The sequence below is a fragment of the Alligator mississippiensis genome, chromosome 16 (genome assembly GCF_030867095.1).
Source record: "Alligator mississippiensis isolate rAllMis1 chromosome 16, rAllMis1, whole genome shotgun sequence".
Classification (NCBI taxonomy): domain Eukaryota; kingdom Metazoa; phylum Chordata; order Crocodylia; family Alligatoridae; genus Alligator; species Alligator mississippiensis.
The window spans coordinates 13410679-13429612 of NC_081839.1; the positions used below are offsets into that span (position 1 = coordinate 13410679).

The following is an 18934-nucleotide window of genomic DNA, read 5'->3' on the forward strand; positions in this document are numbered from 1 at the left end:
GAGAGAGAGAGAGTGTGAACCAATAACTTCATGGGGCTGTGTAGTGTGTTGTCTGTTTAACAATCCTGTTATTTTGAAACCCCGAGTTGAAACCTACATCTACTCCCCGTCAATTTGTGGCCATTGTTCCTAGTTACTCCAGGGGGTGCCCTCGTAAATAGAGCGTGTCCTCTTCCCTGCTGCCCTCCCCTGATGAACGTATAGGCAGCCACAGGATCACCTCTCAGCCTTCTCTTGCGAAGACTGAAGAGATCTAGGTTCCTCAGTCTCTCCTCGTAGGGCCTTGCCTGCAGGCCTCTGACCATACGAGCGGCCTCCTCTGAACCCTCTCGAGGTTGTCCACATCCCTTCTGAAGTGCGGCGCCCAAAACTGGACGCAGTACTCCAACTGTAGTCTGACCAGTGCGGCACAGAGGGGAAGCATCGCCTCCCTGGACCTGTTCGTCATGCACCTCCTAATGCATAATGAAGTGTGGTTAGCCTTGTTGATCACTTCGTCACATTGACGACTCATGTCCGTCTTGGAGTCAACTCCCTTTCCGGCACTGTGCTGCAGAGAAGGTCATCCCCCAGCCTGTACGTGGGTTGGTGGATCTCTTTGCCCAGGTGCAGCACTCTGTACCTGTCTTTGTTGAACTGCATCCTATTTCTTTCTGCTCGTTTTTCCAGCCTGTCCAGATCTGCCTGGATCCGTTCCCTACCCTCTGGTGTGTTAACTTTGCCCCGTTATTTGGTATCATCTGTGAACTTGGACAGGGTGCTCTCCACGCCCTTGTCCAAGTCAACGATGAAGACATGGAATAGCACCGGTCCAGGGACCAAGCCTTGCGGGACTCCACCGACCACATCTTTCCAGGTCGATATCGACCCGTCCACCACCACTCTCTGGGTGCGACCCCTCAGCCAATTTGCCACCCGCCTGACCGTGTAGTCATCTCCATCACAGCCGCTCAGTTTATTTACGAGAACAGAATGAGATACGGTGTCAGAGGCCTTCTTAAAGCCTAGGTAGAGGACATCTACCTCGACTCCTGCGTCTAAGCATATTGCGACCTGGTCATAAAAAGAAACCAGGTTATTCAGGCAGGATCTGCCTGCAATGAATCCATGATGATTTCCTTTCAGCATCATGTCCCCTGCTGGGCTCCCATAAATGTGATCCTTAATGACTTTTTCTAGAGTTTTCCCAAGGATAGTGTTGACACGAACTGACCTATAGTTTCCTGGTTCCTCCTTCCTCCCCTTCATAAAATCTCACTATTTCCAGCTTTCTTGAAACAGCTGAGCAGCAAAGAATTAAGGGAAGTGCTTCATATATCAGGTGTCAAATATGATCTGAAATACTTTACTTTTCCTGTAAAGGTGGAGGGAAAGGAGAAACGCTTCATTTGTCCTTCAGACACATGGAATGACAATCTTGTCCTGATCTAACATGAAGGGAGAGAGTGACGATTTCTTGAAGAAGATGTTTCTGTGTCTATTTATTTATTATTTCTTTAATTAGTTGTGCCGTATTGTGGTAGTGAGATACAGCTGCTGGAGTCCAGAGGCACTGAAGGGACAGCTTCCCCTCCATTTTGTGAGGCTGCTGAGGGGGAAGCTTCCCCTCCATTTTGTGCGATGCTGAAAGGCAGCGTCCCCTCCATTTTGTGTGATGCTGAGAGGCAGCATCCCCTCCATTTTGTGAGGCTGCTGAGGGGACAGCTTCCCCTCCATTTTGTGCGATGCCAAGAGGCAGCGTCCCCTCCATTTTGTGAGGCTGTTTAGCAGGCAGCTGCCCCTCCACCTGAGAAGCCTTCACAACCCCTGTTACTGAAGAGGAGGACTCTTGGGCTAATTACCTGAGAAGAAGCCAAATCCAGGGTTTCTTTACTTTAATTGTACAAGGAGTCTTTAATTAGGTGTCATTAGTCAGTTATACGTATACCGAAGGCCACTTTAAATCTTTTAGCAGTTAGGAGATAGATTGTTGTTTCCTGAAGGCTGAGGTGCTCAAGAGGTTGGCTATATAGTAACATTGTTTTTACCTCTAGACATTTCAGCACAGGCATTCAGGGAAGTATGTGACATGACATGACATGACATTATTACCACTTGCCTTACTGCTTTGGTTAGTGGATTTTCGTACCTTAGTGAAATTAGTAATATTAACACATGGTCGATGGTGCAATAACAATCTGTTGTAACTATTTAGCGTGTGGAGCGGTGAGTGTGGTCGTGTTAGTTGAAGCCATCAGGGACCTGGATGTGACCAAGCAGTGAGATATTGCTCTGGGGGTTTCTTGGTTACGTCTTGTCTTTGCTATGTCTTGTCCCTCTTTGTCCCCAGCAGCTTGGCAACTTCATTCAATGTACAAAGGGGAGAACTAATGACAATGACTGTCATGTCATGCAATGGGAGAGCATTGAATGAGCCCACCGAAGGGACGAAAGTGCTCAGACAGAAAGTGCTCGTTGACAGGCATGCATGCCTGGGTTGACACGGTGCTGCAGGACCCGCCTGGGCAGAACCGGGTCGGCACCGGCCAGGAAAAGCAGCATGCAGCTGAAGCCAGCGTCCCATGTGCTGCCGGGGACAGGAGGAGGCCGGCCAGGTCTGCGCCAGCCAGCAGAAGCGACGGCAGAGCCGCGTGCCGCTCGGGACTGACCGGTGCAGGCTTGTCCCGTCCCGAGCGGCACACGGCTCCACCGCCGCTTCTGCTGGCCGGTGCAGACCCGGCCGGGCTCCTCCTCTCATCCCCAGCAGCACACGAGAAGCGGCCCCCTTTGGGCCGTATGTTGGACAAGCCTGCTTTAGGGTATAACCCAAGGTTATCTAAGTGGGGATTAAAAAGTAACCATTTCCTTAGGAAGAAGCCACTCATAACTGCACAGGTCCTGCCCTTTCCTCAGAAATGTCCAGTGATCTTCAGTGTTGGATTAAAGCAGGGGTATCGCGTTCACCTTGCCCCAGGGGTGCCGGAGTAGGTTGGATCCAGAGTGGAGACGCGTCATCTGGCCTGTAGGGCTGCTCGCAGGGCAGAAGTGTGGTGGTGGGTCAAGCAGCATTAATTGCTCTGGTTCCTAGAGCCACGTTGGCCGCTGCTTGTCCTGACATCACGTTTGGTCCACAAGCAGCCCTGCAGGCCACGCGACACAGCGCTGCGCTCTGGATCCAGCCCACAAGGCTGGGAATCTGGCAGTGGGACGAGCGGCAACTCCCGAAGCTGTGGATATTAATGCTGCCACTGCTCACCCCACCACCCAGGACCCAGACCCGCAGGCCAGACCACATGGCTCCGAAGGCTGGACCCATGCTGCTGTATTTTTGACAGCCCTGGATTAGAGAGACGGCTTGTATAGTGTGGTGGGGCAGTTCTTATATTCCTTCAAAGAAACAAAGCCAGCTCTGCAGGCACAGAAAGTCTGAACTCTCCTCATTTCAGATGCAAAACCACAACATCCCAATATTGGAAACAGCAAGTTTGGTTACATAAATGAAAATGCCTTTTAAAGCTTTCATAAAAGTGGAGGAATGTGCGCTGCCACTGCGACTGTGCTCTGCGGCAGCGGTGCTGCTGCCACAGGCCGGATAAAATGGCTTGGCAGGCCGCGTGTTGGACAAGCCTGATCTACAGTCATATGAAAATGAAAGAGTACCTTACAGGAGTAATTGTGCACGGTCAAAGTGTATGCAGGGTTTAAGGAACTATCTAGTCCACGGAGTAAAAAAGTGAAAAGCATGGTCCAGCCAATGAGTAAATGTCCATTTCTGTCCACGTCTCAGTTCCAAGCAGAACAATATGAAGATTAAGTGTCTTGTACATCTGCAAATAGAACAAGCATTAAAAACAAGGTGCCATCTACTTGTGGGGTTTTACAGTAAATGACTGCCATATACTCATGCTGATGATGTTTCAGAGACCTTCTGCTTGGCCCAAGATCTTTCTGCAGTTTGTTCATGTATATTATTAGTTAGAAGAACAATATGGACTGCAGAGTATGTATTTTCATTCGTTCACTTTATTTGTTATACCATTTCTCTTCACCTAAGATCTTCCTCTGCCCTGGTAGTTCATGATTACATTCCCTCATGCATTAACACATTGACATCACGTGCATGCAGTACTCGGGAGGGGAGGAAGCTTGCGGGGCAAGAGTAGGGAGCTGAGGTGTGCATATAAAATGGGGAAGGGGCTTGCCATCAGCAACCAAAAAATAAACATGATGGAAGCAATTAAGAAGCTCCAAAATCAGGGATTTGAAAGGGGCATAAGAAGAAAAGACCCACGGTCCATCTAGCCCAGACCCTGCTCCAGCACTGGCAGAAATGGTCACTACAGAGGTAGCGAATGCAGTGGTTGTCAACCTGGATCAATCAGAGGAACCCCTCAGAAAACATCAGCTCTTCATTTTCACTCTTTTTTAACTACTGAAAAAAAAACCCAGCAGTTTTCTGTTGCAAAGAACTCAAAGACCACAACTCTGGATTTCTGTTTGAAATCTCTGGGTGCATCTTGCGAATCAGATTTGCCCACCTAATGGTGCTGATAGGTGTGGTACCCCTGGCTCCCTCGAAAGGATCTAGCGTCCTAAGGTATAGATTTTGAGGGGCTCAGTGTGAGCACCCTTTGCTACAGAGAGGCTCAGAAGTGGGAAACCTATGTGACCTTTTCACTTAGGAGAGCAGGGCGAGTCCCCAGGGTTGATATTACAGGATTTCAGTTTTGTGGCCGATGTGGCACACTGCACCTGAAGGTCACTGAAGAGGCATGGAGGGAGCTGGAGGAGGAAAGCAAGAGTCCCAGGGAGAACAAGGGAATGGCAACGGCACAAGAAAAACTGAAGGGAAGCAGTCTGCTGTGCTGGCTGGGACATGGCACTCCTCCCTCTCCCCTGGCCTCCACAGCCAGCGCAGACACAGCTCCCTCAGGCGCCTCCAAACGTCCCGCGGCCCCTTGGCTTCTAGGTAGCGGTGGCCCTGGCAGTGTTGACACCAGGTCTCTGGGGCGGGGAGCTCATCTGCGGTGCAGCTGGGGGTCTCTGAGGGAATCGGCCTAGGGAAGGGGGCTGCACGGTCTGCATCGTCTCCTGTCCCCGGGTCTCCCACCGTTGGACCAGCTCCTCCTGCAGCTGCTGCTTTACTGCCTGTGGTGCCGACCACCGTGGGGACACCCCCAAGCCCATCCCAGGAAGGACAACGTGAGGGACCTTTCCTGCCCCCTCATCCCTTGCTTGATGCCCCCCTGGGTCCTGATCCCCCAGCCTCACCTCAGGCTGCAGCAGGGCTGCCAAGGGAAGGGCCACGGCTGCCACGGGCTCCAGCACAGCCACCAGGACAGGCCTCCCCGCACCAGGGCCTGGGCTCTCGCTCCCCTACGCTCACACACGGTGCCGCACCACAGCGTGCGGTCTGCGGGGCCTGCGGGCAAGGAGACAGCAGGGACGTCACCACGGGATGGGAGACACGGGACCATGCCCCTGCCCTTGCCCCAAGGTCTGCCCAGCCGTGACCAACTGTCCCCACGCACAGCAGCCTCGGGGTCGTCCTCACTCCGCTCCTGCCCCGCACAGGCTGCACGGACCAGAAACACCCAACCAAACCCCCCCTCCTCACTCCTGCCCGGCCTCTGCCAGGCCCTGCAGCCCCTGCCTGCACCCAGCGCGGCCCAGGGCCCTGCGCTTAGGTGCCTCCACTGCCCCCACTTCCCTCCCCCACAGCACCCACAGGGGACAGCCCCCCCACCGCCCTGCTCTGGGCCCCGCACCCCACAGCCCCCACCCACGGCCAGGCAGGGCTGGCCTGTGCAGCGTGGCCCAACAGCCCCAGACACCAGTGGGGCCTCCCGCCCGGCACCTCTCCACTCCCACCCACAGCCCCTGCCCCACCAAACCTTGCCACTGCCCCTCACCCTTGACCCCTGCTTCCCCAGCTGTGCCCCTGCCCGTCTCCATCAGCAGCCCCTGCCCCCCAGCCCTGCCAGAGCCCCCCCACCCCGAGCCCCTCACTCCCCACCCGCAGTCCATGTCCCGCCAGGCTAAGCTCTGCCCCGCACGCCCCCCGCAGCCCCTGCCCCCCAGCCCTACTGCTGCCCCGCACTGCCCACCCGCAGCTGCCCTGGCTCCTTTCACCAGGTGACATCAGAGACCCTCAGGTGGGAGTCACTCCTGCTGCCGCCCCGCCCCGCGTTAACCCTTTGGTGGCAATAACCACTGCAAGACCCACAGAGGGGGCGGGGCTGGTCCAAGGCCAGGAGACACCCCTCCAGTCCCTGCCTCAGTTTCCCCTGAACCCCTCAGCCCTGCACCCGCTCCCGGGGAGACCCCCCACAGCTCCCAGCAGTGCTCCCGCCCCAGCTCCAGCCTCAGTCTCCCCAACCAACCCCGGGCCTGCAGGCCCCGTCCCGCACAGCCCCGCGGTGCCCCGCGCTCCCGACCCGCAGCCCCGCCCATGCCGGAGCCCCGCCCCTTCACTCGCAGCCCCGCCCCCTTCACCGCACCCCTGCCCGCCCAGGCAGGCCGATGCGCCTCACTCTTGCCCCGCAGCCCCTGAGCCGTGCACTGCCCCGCCTCACCCGGAGCCCCGCCTCCGGCCATGGCGTCACACACGTGACGTCATTGGACGGCACTCATCGTCACTCCTGCTGCCGCCCCGCCCCGCGTTAACCCTTTGGTGGCAGCAGCTGCCGCAGGACCCGGGGGGCGGGGCTGTTCCGCGGGGAAACTGAGGCAGGGCCCCGGCTGCCCCGGACCCTGCAGCGTCCTGCTCGGCCTCCCCTGCCTCCGTTTACTCCGCCCCCGCCCCACACACGGCTCCCGTCCTGCCGGACCCTGCCTCAGTTTCCCCCCGGCCACCCCCGCCCGGCCTCGCTCCTCGGGGCTCCAGGAGGAGGGGCAGGGCGTGCGGGGCCAGGGGCAAAAGCTGCTTTGATCCACAGCAGTGCCGACACCGCGCCCCGCCCGCCCGCCCGCCCGGCACTGCCGCAGGGAGCGCTGGCCCCACCGGCTCCCCTCCCCTCCCCTCCCCTCCCCCCCTGGCCACAGCCGCCGCCGCCCGCGACCACGAGCACGTCCCCCGGGCCGGCCTGGGAGGTGTCTCGGCCCCAGCAGCACGGCAGCAGGCTTGCCTGCACCCCTGAACGTGGGGCCCATTGCCCTTCCCCACTGGGAAACATGCCCTTCCCACAGCCAGCACCGGCCCCGGGGACCCTGCAGCCATGTGGGCGCTTTGCACAGGCAAAGGGGAGGGGTGCCAGGGGAAAAGGGTGCTCAGGACACCAGGGACCTGTGGCGCGTGCAGCACGGGGGATCCGCGCGGCAGCACAGCAAGCAAGGGTCCCAGCTGTGCTCACGCGTCCTGACCCCTCAGTGCCCGTCTCCCTGCAATACACCCCTGGCCACAAACCTCCCCCAGGTCCCTCCTGCCCTGCCAAGAGCTCTCTTCCCCTGACCTGCTTTCCTGCCCCTCCATCTCCTGCCCCTGATGCCCTTCCACAGGGGTGGGGCACTTCACACCCCGTGCTGCACCAGAGCTGTGCACCCTCCTCCTGGCTCGACCTCTGGGCAGGACACCACAGGGCACTGCCACCTCCTAGCGTCATCGGTTGTCAGGGGCCGGAAGGGACCTGGCAAGGTCTTCGGGTCCAGCCCCTGCACTGGGCTCAGGGGGGCCCGGCCAGGTGACCGCCCAGTCTCCGACTGAGATTCCCAGGGGAGGCGACTGCGCCAGCTCTGCAGGGAGTTTGTCAGTTGTTCCCTCTCAGGATCAGGCTGGAGAGACTGGAGACAGAGGGTTTGTGAGGCACGTGCCCCACAGGTGCTTGGGCACGCTCGTCTGCTAGACCCGGGTGAGCAGGGTGGGGGCACTGGCCAGTGGTGGCAGGTTTTGTGTTTGGAGCTGTAGGAAGTCGGCTTCAGTTGTGGTGAGGAGACTCGTGCACTTATCATGGACAGTGCAACTGTGACACGCCACAACCTGCCGACGTCCGACCCCCCGGGGACCTCTGCACGTTTACCTGCGCTGCTACATCCCCCTTCCCCGCCTCGAGACGGCGTCTAGCGCGGACCATGGCCTGCGAAGCGGCAAGTGGGTGAGCCATAAAAGTCCTCGCATTGGGGGATGTTTTCACAACAGCACGAAGGGTGATAGGATGAGTCTAAAATGTTAATGCCATGCATATACATCGACACCGATCAGTCACCACAACCACTCCTACAACCGGTTTTAAACTAGCACCTATTACAAAACAAAGCCCCAAATAAGCACCCTCCAAATCAAACAAACCCGAAAAACCGCAACACACGACTCTCAAAAATGTCAAGTGACTTCTAAAAAAAACAAGCCCAATTTTCTGCTTATTAGAAGAGGACATGGCAACCTTGGTAAAAACCTTGAGCTGTTCGTGCATGCCTTACCTGGTGTGACATCACCCAAGCCTCGTCCAATGAGGAGTGCCGCAGTCCAGCCTCTCGCTCACTCATCTGCCAATGAGGCCAGAGGGTTTTACATATTTTCCCAGATGCAGGGCCCGGGCTGCCGTGTGCTGAGCACGTGGCCAGAACAACCGGGCGGTCTTGCCCACACACACACACAATGCACAACGCAGCGTGCGTGGGGGCGTTACACCTGCTTTGCACATTCACACACCCATTGAGATGAGCTTTCCCGCGCCTCCTGCCGGGGTCTTGCAGAGGTGAAGGGTGAGAAAACAGACACTGTCCTGCACAGACACAGAGCAAAGTCTGGGAGGCACCGCGCGGTGGAGCTGCCGCATCTCCTGCCTTCCCAACGCACAGCGGGACTTCAGCGGAAGAAGAGTGCCGACGGCCTTTCTCGAGCAGTGCGCCCAGAAGGAGACTATAAACGCCACAAATGACCCCTCCATCCTTGGCGCGCATTGGCCCAACTGTGCCAGAAGGCATGTCCTAGGAGACACGCTCTCCATGCCCTTTCCTCAGCTGCTCTGGGCAAACCGTAACCCCCAGACCCTCTCTGGGGAATGCTCTCCACCCTTCCCCCTGGCACACGTTGGCACAAGGTGGCAAGCAGTCACCTGCAGGAGGGAAAGGGCTGATGATGGAGCATCCTCCCTTACTGCATGTGCCTCCCGATCCTGCTCATGGCAGTGTGGAATCAGAAAAAATATATGCCTTAAACTTTGATTATTTTAGTTATAAGATGACATAACCGCTTTGTGTAGAATTGCTGGCTCGGTACAGTAGAACAGATAAGGGCAAGTGTTTGTTCTTTGTAACTCTTCTGCAAATGCTTCGCTCACCGCGGCCTTGAAGGTAAAAAAAAAAAAAGTATGTACAAAGTAGATTTCCAGGTGCAAGAAGGAGGTTTGTGAACTAACCCTATCTCCCCCATAATTCCCATCCTGATAACAGCAAAGAAATAATGAAGTAATATTATAGCCGCTTTTCATGCTAATTTCACTATATGATCACGTGGGTTGTAAGCGACTGTTAAAAAGTATATAAGCCTCCTGATTTTGCTCTTGGGGGGGGACCCCTTCCAAGTGCTTGGGAAATCCATGTCACTTTGGAACTCCCCCTACAGCTGTAGTTTCTTTTGAATAAAAGCTTCTGCTGACCTGATCCAAAAGTACTCTGTGTGTGTTTCCATGACAATTCCTGGTGCCGTGACTCGGATCCAGAACACAGGCTGAGGAAGGAGGACCGCAGGCTACGCCCCCCCCGCCGAACCCTGAGGCGCCAAACTTGAGAGGTAAGAGACCTAATTCAAAATCTCTATTGGGGTTTCGGAGGAGGACTGCCTGTAGGCTCCCAACTTGGCCGTGGAAACTGGATCTGAACCTTGTTAAAACAAGTCAGTCTGAACCTTACTGCCGGCTAAAATTTTCTGTCTGGTAAAGGATCTCATTTTGTGTCTGGTAACGTACGTTTTAGGGAGAAACTGTTTGAGGCACCTTCATCCAACAGCACATCGGGCTTGTAGTTAATTAACTAAGGCGGTGTGGGGTAGGAGGTCTGGCTGACTGAATAAATGTGCATGTGTGTGTGTATTTAGAAATATGAGCCACTGACCAGGACTGAGACTACGGTTGGGTTCAGCCGCCCCAATTCTGCCTGACAGGGCAGTTTTGAAAGCAAGGGGACCCAACTGGAACCTCGTGACCCAGTGGACAGGGCGTCTGAGTGATTTTGTCTTTTCCAAACCCCTCGTCCCAGTAGCTTCTGCCGAAAGCAGGAGTGAAAGGATCCCTCTAGTGTTTCCCTCCCCATTTCCATTTTATGAGCCGGTGTCGGGTCAGAAGCCTTTTGTCTGGGCAGTGAAAAACTGCGGGGCAAGGCACTGAGCGGCCCGGACATCCTAAATAAGCCTCTCCTACGTCTCCCTGTGTGACTGAAAATGGGAACAAGTCAGTCTAAACAGGTTCCTGTCCCCCCTAAGGGGACTCCGGCGTACTTTATGTACACACACTATTCTCCCGAGACTTGCAAGTACCTGGATAAGTGGAACTGGTACACTAGGGATGATCCTGTGAAACATTTTCCACAGGAAGGAACATTTGATCAGGATAAAATAGTGCACTTGAGAGGGGCATTAGAGTCCCGTGGATCCAAAACACCACAAAACCAGTGGGACGCGTTCTTTTATTGGTATGATGAAATGTCCAAAAGGCGGACAGAATCTCAAACTAGGAGCCTAAAAGACTCTCAAGAAAAATTAAAACAGCAGTTAAAAGCTGTTCGGGAGAAATTGGCTGCTCTCCCAAATTACACGCTGGCCACATGCTCCAATGTATCCAGCATTGCCCGGGGCGCCCCCACCACCGGAGCCAGCAGAGGATATCCTTGACCTTTGTTCGAACCCTGCTCTCCTGGGACTCCCACATCAGCAACAACCGGTTCAACATCAGGCTGCAGCCCAGGCTAGTGACCCATTAGCTGAAGCTCCTTCAGTAAATCCATCCACGGAGCTTAATAGTCCGGACTCATCCACCATATCTGCCACTCAATCATCACCAGTGTGGCAATTTACTCCTGGGTCACAACCCACCACAGGTGTATTTAGAAGAATGGGAATAGGCATGGAAAGATCTCCCATCAATCTGAGATCCCGAACTGCACAAGTTTACCCCCTAAGACAAATGCCAGGCATTGGCACCGATGGACAAAATATAGTAACTGTGCATGCACCCTGGACTCCAGGTGATCTCTACAATTTAACTCAAAAGTTCCCAAAAATCAGGGAAGACCCAGAAAAATTTCAGGCTACTGACCAATCTGGTCCGTTTGTTGAATGCCTTATATCTGGTAAACCTGTCTCCTGTCTTGTCGACACCGGAGCGTCCCGCTCCACGCTAAAGGCTGCTGAGTTTCCTTTTCTACCTTATTCTCCTGAAACTGTAAATGCTGTCGGTATAGGCGGACAACCTATCCCACATCCCGTCTCTGAACCTGTCTCCATCTCTATTGGCCCTTTGTCTGAAAATCATGCCTTTCTTCTTAGCCCCTGTGCACCTGTCAACCTTCTTGGTAAGGATTTGCTGTGTAAACTGGGATGCGTGATTTATTGTAGCCCAGATGGTGTTTACCTTGAGGTACCGGAACATAGGGAAACCGAGCTTGTGGCCTTGCTAACCCAGGAGTACTCTGATTCTGACACTTCCTTCTTGCAAGAGGAACTGTTGGCACGAGTACCTCCACAGCTGTGGTCCACCCATGCGAATGAAGTGGGGCACATGCTGAGTGCTGAACCAGTGCGTATCATCCTGAACCCTGCCAAGCCACTTCCTCGTGTCCCACAGTACCCCATCTCAAAGGAAGCTGAGGAAGGGATCAAGCCTGTCGTTTCCTCACTCCTTGAGCAAGGGATTATTGTCCCAATACGCTCCCCTTGCAACACACCTATCCTACCTGTCAAAAAACCTGGTAAAGATACGTATCGCTTTGTGCAAGATCTTCGAGCTGTAAATGTCGCTGTGTTACCCGCTTTCCCCGTGGTCCCTAACCCTGCCACTATTCTTTCCTGTATCCCTTCAGATGCTACATATTTCACAGTAGTGGATCTTTGTTCTGCTTTTTTCTCTATCCCCGTTCATGAGGATAGCCAGTATCTGTTTGCATTTACTTATCAGGGATTTCAATATACCTGGACAAGACTCCCTCAGGGATATACAGAGTCCCCAACCCTGTTTTCCCAGATCCTAAAAAAAGATTTGGATCCTATCACGTTCAAAGGGGGGTCCACCCTTGTTCAGTACGTTGATGATCTATTGTTAGCCTCACCCACTTTAGAGGCCTGTGAGCAAGATACTTTGACACTCCTCACAGCTTTAGCTCAGAAAGGCCACAAGGCCTCAAAATCTAAATTGCAGCTCTGCAAGTCTAAGGTACATTATTTAGGGCATGATATCTCAGCAGGAGAACGACACCTTTCCCCTAGTAGAGTTGAAGCTATCCTCAACATTCCCAAACCTATGACTAGAAAACAGATGAGGGGATTCTTAGGTGCAACGGGTTATTGTAGACAGTGGATCCTGGGTTATGCTGCTTTCGCAAAACCCTTGCAAGCATTCACTCATGATACCACCCCGGAACCCCTCCCTTGGACTCCTGAAGCCGAACAAGCATTTGTGGTCCTTAAGCAAGCCCTCACTCTTGCTCCTGCTCTTGGACTTCCTAATTATAAGAAACCCTTTACCTTGTTTTGTCATGAACGGGAAGGAATCGCTTTAGGAGTACTCACTCAGCTGCATGGTGAAAAGCATCGCCCAATTGCATATTACAGCTCTGCCCTTGATCCCGTAGCTGCGGGACTTCCTCCTTGCCTCCGTTCAGTTGCAGCTGCTGCCTTGTTGGTTGAAAAGGCAGATTCTCTAGTTTTGGGACACTCTTTAACCGTTGCAGTTCCACATGCTGTGATGGCCCTTCTGCTCAAGGGCAAAACTCAGCACATTTCCAATTCCCGTCTTACTAAATATGAGAAACTTCTACTGTCAGCTGCAAATGTAACCTTAAATCGCTGTTCAATTCTGAATCCTGCGTCACTTCTGCCTATTGCCTCTGATGGTGAGCCTCATGATTGCCTGTCTATCACAACTCAATTGTTAACCCCTCGAACTGACCTCAAGGACTTTCCTATCCCGAACTCTGACCTTGTTTTGTTTGTTGATGGTTCCTGTCTTAGAAATGATGCAGGCAAATTAGTTGCGGGATATGCAGTATGCACTCAGTATGCTGTTTTGGAAGCCTATTCTTTACCCCAAGCTCGTTCTGCTCAAGTTGCTGAACTCATTGCTTTAACACATGCTTGCATTCTTGCAAAAAATCAAACCACAACCATTTATACTGACTCTAAGTATGCTTTTGGTGTTGTTCATGATTTTGGACAAATCTGGAAACAAAGAGGGTTCCTCACTTCATCAGGGACCCAAATCAGTCATGGTTGTTATGTAAAAGCGCTCTTAGAAGCTGTTCAATTGCCTCTTGCTATTGCTATTGTTAAATGTAAAGCTCATGAGAAACCCTTTGATGATGTCACACGAGGAAATGATCTGGCAGACCGTTCTGCCAGAAATGCGGCCCTTTCTGGCCCACAGGCTCCTAACTCTGTTTTTGTGTGTTTTTCAGCAGACCAGTCTCCTTTGGCTAGCCTTTCAAGTCTGGCCCTTCTTCAAAATCAGGCCCCAAAAAAGGAAATAAATGACTGGCTGCGTGCAGGATGTTCACTGCACCCCGACTCTCTCTGGCGCTCCCCGGACGGCCGCCTGGTGGCGCCTAGAGAGCTTTTGCCACATCTTGCTCGTTTAACCCACTCTGTGGCCCATACGAGCAAAGGAGGAATGATTGCTACAGTACAAAGAAATTGGTTTGCCCCAAATTTTCCTTCCATGGCACAACAGTACTGTAGCTCCTGTCCCATCTGCTTAGCTCACAACATTGGGCAACGGGTAAAAACGACACCCGCAGCCCATCCCCCTCCATGGGGACCGTTTGTAAATCTGCAAATTGATTTTGTGCAGCTACCTAAGTGCTGTTCTTATGAATACATTCTTGTTATTATTGATGTGTTCTCTGGATGGGTGGAAGCCTACCCATGCGTACGTGCTGATTCCATCACTGTAGCAAAGAAATTGCTCAAAGAATTCATCCCTAGATTTGGATTGCCCCTCACAATAGATAGTGACCGTGGCACCCATTTCACAGGACAGATAGTAAAAAACATCTGCCAAGCACTCAACATACAGCAACACCTACACTGTAGTTATCATCCACAGTCAAGTGGTGCTATAGAACGTAAAAACTCTGATTTAAAAACGCGCATTTCGAAGATTTGTGCTGAAACAGGCCTCAAATGGCCTGATGCACTGCCCATTGCTCTTATGCACATTAGAAACACTGTTAACAGAAAACATGGCCTAACCCCTTATGAAATACTCATGGCACGACCCATGAGGATGCCAGCTACACCACCTGTTGCCCCTCACCAAACAGACCTACAATTAACTGATGAAACTGTACTAAATTATTGCAAGGCATTAATGAAGTATGCCAGGTCTGTTCATTCACAGGTCCAAGAAGCCTTACCTCAACCACCGGATGTTCCCTGTCACAACCTCGAACCAGGGGATTGGAGGGGGGACTCTTCCACATGATGCATCTGGGGGAATCTTCATCTTTTGAGTATACCTGTGCCCCTTCATCCCCTTATGTCCCACTTCAAGTAGCAGGAAAAATTTATAAGTGTCTTACAGATACGGGAGCAGATTTATCCTCACTGGGAGACTCTCCAAAAAGGGCGGGAATTGCGGTCTCAGGAACTGAAAAAAAAATGATGGGAGTAACTGGGAAATCTATGCGAGTGCCCCGTGGCGCTGAGACGCAAGTGCAGATGGGACCCTTTACCTTATTCACTCATGAGAATCGAGGCATTGCTTCAGGTGTCTTAACTGTGTCAGAGTGCTAGGACACCCTCCTGTGGTTCAAGTGCCTCCTGCGATAAAAGCTCTCCTATTACAACACAACACCCAACATTTTCCTAACCAGCGTCTGAACAGATACGAAGTACTGCTGTTAGCAGCAAAAAATGTGTAACTTCAGCGATGTACAGTTCTAAATCCAGCCACTTTACTTCCAAATCCTGAGGATGGGGACCCTCATTGTGGTGGGAGAAACCTCCCTAAGGTCCGTTGTCTAGCTGTAATTTGATTGACAGACAACGCGGGTAAAGAAAGACAGCTGTTTATTTGCTCGAGCAAAGACCATAAAGCCAGCAAAAGGCAAAATGGGCCCCCCTCAAGGGTGAGGTGATCTTTTATATTTTTTATAACAAAGCAAGACTATATGGTTAACAAAAAGCAATACTTGGGCAGTGCTTTGTAATCTTTGTAACAGCATATTTTTATTAAGCTGAACTAGCACTTATTAAAAGCTAAAAGTTAAGTAACAGTAACATTATAACGTGTTAGCAAAACCTTACACAGTAGTAGATACTTTTTAAGGATGCAACTAGTATACCCAGAACAATGGTTTCTCTGTCTTATCTTATTTCTTGCTGTAGCTGATTTTTTTAGCACACAGACACAGATCCACTTTTTAACTCAGAAAATGCTTGGTACAGTTAAAATGATTACATGACACAAGCAAAGGCCTAGCTATCATTCTGCCTTGTGGTCAGCCGCATTGCTAGGCCACAGGTCATGCCTTGTATTCAGCTGTAAAGCTAATATTTCTTAATAATCTAAATTATTGTAAACCTAACAGTATGCTATGAGAAAACTATTCTATTTCAGGGTAATAACAAACATGCTCACTACACCCCTTAGCTACCAGAAACTCTGGGTTCCATCAATTTGTGAGAGCCTTCATACCGTGGCTTGGAGTAAGAGAATTGGAATTAGCCATAATTAACATTTCAGCCACAACAGAAGCTTTAGCAAGGCAAGAAATCCCACGGCAGAGTCTAGAATAATGATGTTACAGAAGTGCGAGCAGATTGAAAGAAAACATGAAAGGCTGCATGAGGAAATAGAGGGGCTCATGAAAATGGAAGTTTAAGGCTAAAGTGAGACTAAAGAGTCTCCAAGTGGGGACTGGAATCAGAAAAAAATAAATGCCTTAAACTTTGATCATTTGAGTTATAAGATGACATAACGGCTTTGTGGAGAATTGCTGGCTCTGTACAGTAGAACAGATAAGGGAAAGTGTTTTTCTTTGTAACTCCTCTGCAACTGCTTCACTCACCGCGGCCTTGAAGATAGCAAAAAGGATGTACAACTCTGATTTCCAGGTGCAAGAAGGAGGTTTGTGAACTAGCCTCGCCTCCCCCATAAGTTCCCATCCTGATTACAGCAAAGAAGTAATGAAGTAATGTCATAGCCGCTTTTCATGCTAATTTCACTATATGATCACGTGAGTTGTAAGCGACTGTTAAAAAGTATATAAGCCTCCTGATTTTGCTCTTGGGGGAGAACCCCTTCCAAGTGCTTGGGAAATCCATGTCACTTTGGAATCCCCCCTACAGCTGTAGTTTCTTTTGAATAAAAGCTTCTGCTGACCTGACCCAAAAGTATGCTGCGTGTGTTTCAACGACACTGGTCTTTTCATCTGGAAAGGTTCACGTACAGAATGAGTGACATTCAAGTCAGGCAGGATGGTGCAAATAAAAATCGTGACTTGTAGTACCTAAGTGGGGAGCACGGTACGGAGCCTGAGCCCACTCATTGCTCCGCACCCCGGAGATCACATGAAGAGTGGACTTTTGCTTTTGGCAGGAACTGTTCTCACCCTCTGGCTTGCACGTAACAAGCAGTGGGATTGCCAGCAGTGTTGGTTTTTGGTTTTTTGTTTGGAAAGCGGGTATGTTGTATTTTGAAAAATACAGTACTTCCTAGGCTGACATACTAACATGGACGTGACCATGGAGGACAGGACCTGCTGGGGAGAGGGAGTGTTGCCCAGTGTCTCAGGTCTTCCCAAGTAGGCTGGAGAGCTTGAAGCAGCACAGCGGGTCTAGGCTGATCCTCTGTCAGTTTTGCTCTCTCCTCACATGCACTTTGCTGCATGGGCAGTTTGAGGAAATCCCAGTCATAGTGAGGTGCTGCAACTCAAGGCGCCAGACTTTGGGCAGGGCAGTTAGCCCTGCCACCGCCAGTCCCACCCTGCACACGGGCATGCATTCATCCCTCAAGTGGGCTGGGGAGGGACACTGGGGCACTGTTTAAGCTGTGACCAAAGCTTACAGTGGGAAGGCTGTGGCTGGTGTGGGAGAGGAGCTTGTGTTTTTCACTTTTTCTCTTTTGCTGAGTATCCTGCTCCAGTTCTGGCCTCTCCTCCTGCAAGCACCAACCCCACAAGAGCCTTTCCCAAAGCTTAGAGTGATGGGCAAAGTGTCTGTGTCCATGTAGTCTGCAATACGTTGGCTACTAACAATGGCTACATGAAGAAAGCTGCACAGAATGAGCCCACCCAAGTGCCTTGCAGAAAGGGCTTCATTGTCCTGATGTGGAAATCGCAGGGGATTTCACTCATGTGGGCTTTTTGTTCTGCTTTCTCTTTCTTGATTATAGGCAGAGGTCTGTCCTGCCAAGGCATCCTCACAAGGATCGCAACTGTGATGTGATGGAGAGAGGCTTGTCTGCTATCGTTGACATCAAGAGCGATGCTGTCTGCGGTTCTGTACTTCTACTAGGGTCGCCCGTGTTCGCAAAGTGGAGAGTGAGCTTGCCAGGCTAAGAGTGATCCAAAAATAAAGATAAAAGTGACTGATGGTGGAGCATGCCGACGAAGCGAGACTATTTCACGATGGTGGCAGAGGCAGATGAAGGCATCAGCAGAAGATATCCTCAGTGCTCTTGGTTTTCCTTGGCATGGGATTCAGGTTTCCCTCCTGAGAAGTACTGTCTGGTTGCTGTTGTGCCATTTCATCCCCACATTAAGAGAAGGCGTGTACAAGCCTCTTGCTTCAATAGCAAGTCCCACAGTGATGGGTGAGTGGCAACGGGGGCACACTCTAGCAATTACCCGAAGCCCCTAGTCACGGACCTGCCTCTCGTCACGGACCTTTGCATACCGAGACAATGACCGTACGATGGTTATTTTGTACTTGGAACTGAGACAGGAGTGTGATTAAGCAGCTGCAATTATGCCCGAGCAAGCCTATTTCAGATGAACTGTCCTCTCCTGTGTGTGGAGGGCACTAGAAAAGGCACAATAAAGAGCCCGTGTCTTGTCACCTGCCTGGGATCTGTCCGAATCCAGAACTGAGGTTGGCAACCTGGACTGTCCACACCCTAGCGCACAGCACAAACAGCGCCCAACTGGATTGAAGGACAGCACTTGTGCGCAGAGCTGCATGGATTTCTTTTCCTGAACAAGCATGCACAACGTGATCTAATCATCACAAAGCAACTGAATGAAGCGTTGAGAATGATGACAGGTACTTGCAGACACACTCATGTTCCTTGGCTGTCTCTTCTATCTCATACCCCTCCTCCTCAGCCTCGACATCGAAGGGCTAAAGAAAGAGTCTACAGAATACTGCCTATATTCAATTCACTACCAATGTTTAAGGAACTTGATGAACCCACCCCAGGCCAAGGCTTATGTCCAAGAAGGCCATTTCGGAGTGTGGGAAAAGAACTGAAAAGCGTGGGAAAGGAATTGAAACACGAAAGCTTTGATATCAAGGCAAATGGACCCAGCAATGCAAGACAATTGACCTCATTAATACATTTGTTATCACAGGCCCCACATATAAACCTCCTGGGTCTCCTTAACTAAGGCAGAGCTAGACTACATTGAACAGGGTGGACAACTAGCTGCTTTGTAAATTCATAGCTTCATAGGTTCATAGATGTTAGGGTCGGAAGGGACCTCAATAGATCATTGAGTCCGAACCCCTGCATAGGCAGGAAAGAGTGCTGGGTCTAGATGACCCCAGCTAGATGCATATCCAACCTCCTCTTGAAGACCCCCAGGGTAG

General features: G+C 51.7%; 1 long non-coding RNA gene across 3 annotated transcripts; it reads right to left on the reverse strand.

The window, feature by feature from the left end:
• Positions 1-1859: 1859 nt before the first annotated feature.
• LOC132246589 (uncharacterized) lies at positions 1860-6587 on the reverse strand. 3 transcript variants are annotated; one of them, XR_009457984.1, is made up of 3 exons: positions 6555-6587; positions 5251-5401; positions 1860-3806 (listed from the first exon to the last, which is right to left on the reverse strand). It is a non-coding gene; the product is annotated as an uncharacterized LOC132246589 (long non-coding RNA). The 3 variants fall into 3 exon arrangements; XR_009457983.1 differs by lacking the exon at positions 6555-6587 and adding an exon at positions 6480-6519; XR_009457985.1 differs by lacking the exon at positions 6555-6587 and adding an exon at positions 6363-6377.
• Between the last annotated feature and the right edge of the window lie 12347 nt (positions 6588-18934).